The sequence below is a fragment of the Benincasa hispida genome, chromosome 4 (assembly GCF_009727055.1).
Source record: "Benincasa hispida cultivar B227 chromosome 4, ASM972705v1, whole genome shotgun sequence".
Taxonomy (NCBI): domain Eukaryota; kingdom Viridiplantae; phylum Streptophyta; class Magnoliopsida; order Cucurbitales; family Cucurbitaceae; genus Benincasa; species Benincasa hispida.
Window position 1 is genome coordinate 3,052,963 of NC_052352.1, and position 4,013 is coordinate 3,056,975.

A 4,013-nucleotide genomic window follows, 5' to 3' on the forward strand; every position below is an offset into this window, starting at 1 on the left:
CCTCAAAACTTGAATCCAACTGCTGATCTTCTCCAGATCTTATTGTAGACCACCCCAATATCTTCCCTACTATCCTCTTGATGCTCTAGGTTGAGTTTTGGGACATAAAATAAGCCTGAATTAAGGGAAGTTGGAGAATGCTCATAGCAACAACCCAAAATGAAAAACATCTTTCTTCTCACGAATTTGGAGAAAAATTCTTTTGGTTGCATTACCTTAAAATCACTCAAATCTCTTCAATATATTGCAGACTATCATGCAATGAGTATAGCTGCATGAGATGCAGCTCATGCTTGGAGTAAATAAAGACTTAGATGATGGGTTTAGTGTGAGCACCTTGAAGAAGACAATGGAGAAAATCGATTTTCCATTATGTGTTTTTCTTTCTTTCTTTTTCAACTTTTGATAAATGATTTCATAAATCCATTTATCTTATAAAATTAAAAATATTATTAATATTACAAATTTAATTTTCTTAATAAAATTAATAAATAATTATTTAAATAATTTAAATAATTCTAATTAGTTTAATATCAAATATTAAATTAATGTTACACAATTCCATCTTCAAATATTTAAATATTAATTCTCCAATTTCATTTAATTCTAATTTGAACATTTCTAATTAACTTATCATGCTACTCTAGAACTAATCCATTTATAAGCTAGTAGGGGGACCTTGCGGACCTACAGATCATGAACCTACAGATCATAGGCTCTAACAATCCGAGATTAATCGACTAAACTCACTAGACCGAACTAACCCCCATTCGTTAACTAATGGATGATTCTACTAAAGCCCTAGCTGAACTCCTCTCACTATAGATATATTATGTTCACTCGATATAACCATGATTAGTAAGTTAACCCTTCACATGTTGTTCATAATAACAACTAGGTCGAATCTCGGTTTTATCCCCGAAATTACCTCTTGTTCCTTAAGTCATACTAATTCCCTAATGAACAATTGATTTTTGATCCAATCAACAAATCGAATCCCTCTCAGACCAATGAGAGGGTGAGGCCTCTTATTCAAGACCCAGAATCAGCACTTAAAAGGAACAACCTCTCTACTAACCTTAATCGGGTAGGAGTGAATTCCGACTTGCAGAGCTATGTCCCCGTTATTCATTCGGTCTTTTCCCCAAAATAGGAGGCTTATTGAGCAGAGACGTTGGTCTATTCTCACCGTTTGCAGATCAAAGGATAATCCCGAACAAACAGGAGTTCATAGTTAGCTCAGGATTAAGGTCAAGTTACCTAGGTCATCGCTTTGAAATAATCAGTCTTAAACAGTAAACAACGTTATAAAGTAAGAATAACTGGTTTCGTGGTCCGATCTTATACAAAACTCATTTGCACAGACGCCAACACTCCTCATGTGATAACATGTACGAATTAGGATCACTTCATATGTAGTACTGATGGTGGGAAATTGGAAGTCAATTTTACTCGTCAACCAACTGTCTTTGGATGCGGTATGCGATGCATGTTCCTAAGATATGCGTTGATAGTCACGCGTCGATGGTCATGCGTTGGAATGAATATACGTTAATAAATGTATGTGATGACCATGCGTTCTGCCACAAGTTTTCTTCCATTCATACCAAATATAACATGGACGCAAATTTCTCGAGTAATCCGAGGTCGAACACAGGGACTTGTAACTATATGTTTGTGGTGATTGTGCATGCGGCGGTTGAATAAAAGAATGGAGGGGATATTGCTACGTTAATTCTAATCCTACTCCTATCTAGCAGATAACGCAATGAGAATATGCATGAAAGGTAGAGATGTGACAAATCTTGATATTAAATAAATGTATGGGAAATAGATACAATGCCGAGATGTTTTCATTGCAACCCTTAAGAGTGACAGCAAGGGCAACCTTAGTCAGCGTCAGACTATGCGATCATGTTACATCCATACACGACAAGTCATTTTTCAATGGAAATGCGGTGCTCCTAATTCTAGGACGCATGTGTTGAATGAAAAAGTGTCCATAGAGCTTATTCCTAAGTCTCTACTCTTGTCCTATGCGATGATGCAAAATGCATGAAAGCAAGGTGACCGCATTCAATCGTATTCTATCTCTAGGATGCATGCGATATGTTAATAACAAATAGTGCTCATTCCTAAGCGCCTATCTCTTGTATTATGTGTTCTAATTTGGTTCTCCCAAGCCTAGATTCTGACCTGACCTTCCCAAGCCTAGATCCTGTCCTTAGACTACCCTCCCGAGTATCCCTAATAGACGAACGAAACATACATAATACAAGACAATCGCATAAACTTCGTTGACCTAAGATTGTTACTATCCCTAATGAACAATGCATACCTTGCTTAGTGCGTCCAACCACTTACCCTCTTGGGCAGTTGATTGTTGCTGACTACACTCATAGACAAGCAATGCATTAGCCCATAGATAGGCGTTGCAGCAGCTTCACTCTAAGCAAATAAGATTACTCACATACTCGCACAACGCACACCTCTCAGTGGGTTGCTACATGCTTCATATCCCTAATCCACATGACTGAATCCCACTAAGTATTGCAATGAAAGTAAAGATGCTAAGAAAATAAGATGAAGATGGAGTCGAAGGAATAGAGAAATTCATTGAAAACAGATTGTATAATTCCTTAATTCCAAAATTTCATACAATACAATATAGAAAAAGAAAGGAAAAGAAATGACCGGCTGGAAGCAAAACTTTGCTTCCAGCGGATGTGTATAAAGGCTACCGATGGTGCCATGGATGGGCGGAGGAGCTGACTCTCTCGAGATCTAACTCCAGTCAAAGGCTCCAGTCATCACTCGGAATGGATGCAGGCGTTTTCTCACGCATTTTTTCTGAATTGCGAGAAAAATCTCCGGTTGAGGAATAATCTCCCCGGATGATCAAATTTCAGCTCTTCGGCCTCTATTTATAAAGTTTGGATTGCTGACAGCATTAATTGGACTGCTCTGAGTCTGACGTTCGGTGCATTAGTCCTTTTCTGAACCTCTGCCAGTAACGACGTGGTAGGTGAAATGTCAACATCAGCTTTGGATTTTCTCGAGGTAGATGCGTTGATGCGTTCATTTTACCTACCTTGCATTGATCCATTAATTTGTGTTGTCGCGTAGCCGAAATCATTCAATGACCGTATTCGCTTAATACCACAACTCTACATGATGACCGCAATCGCCTGACGAGTGCAACTCCCATGCGATGGACGCATACGATCGATTACCGCAACATCCATGCGTTGATTGATTCTTTTGCCTTACGATGGAGTGTTTCTCCGCATGCGGTCATCTATGCGATGGTTCGGTTTCCGTATTTGCGTTCATTTCCTGCATTGGCTACAAAAATAGAACATTGAACGCATAATTAACGCAAAATAATGGGCTAGCTGAGATTCGACATGTTGATCGATGCAAGCTCATATTCTTGTGAATTCCTATCATGATCGACGCATATTCTGCCTAACAACCTTCATAATTCTAAGTAAAAGGCCTAAGATGACATGCATTTCTGCATGTCATCAAGCACTTTGTAACTCTTTGTAACAACTACAGAGTAGGCCATATCCAATAGTGTTACCAGAATAAGGCACCTAACCTTATTCATATACTATAGATCATTTTTTACTATTCACTCAAACTTGATCCACTTGTATGTCTCCACATACATTTCAAGTACTCATGTAATAGTCAAGGGACTTTTAGGTTTATTGGATTTCTAAAAAAAATATATTCATTAACAACTTATTGAATTTTCAGAATAAGTTCTATTGTTTACAAACCACGAGTTTTAGGACATAAAACCTAATAAACTCCCACTTGGACTAATACTCCAGTGGTAACTTATATATCAATATATAAGAGTATAAGACTGAGTGTCTGAGTTTTATAGAAAATACAATAAATTAGAGCATCCCATACCCATGGTTTACCATTCGGTAATCCATACCCGATATTTCTCCCACTTGCCCTAGGTTATATAACTGGTATTCCTAGTCTTACTAGGT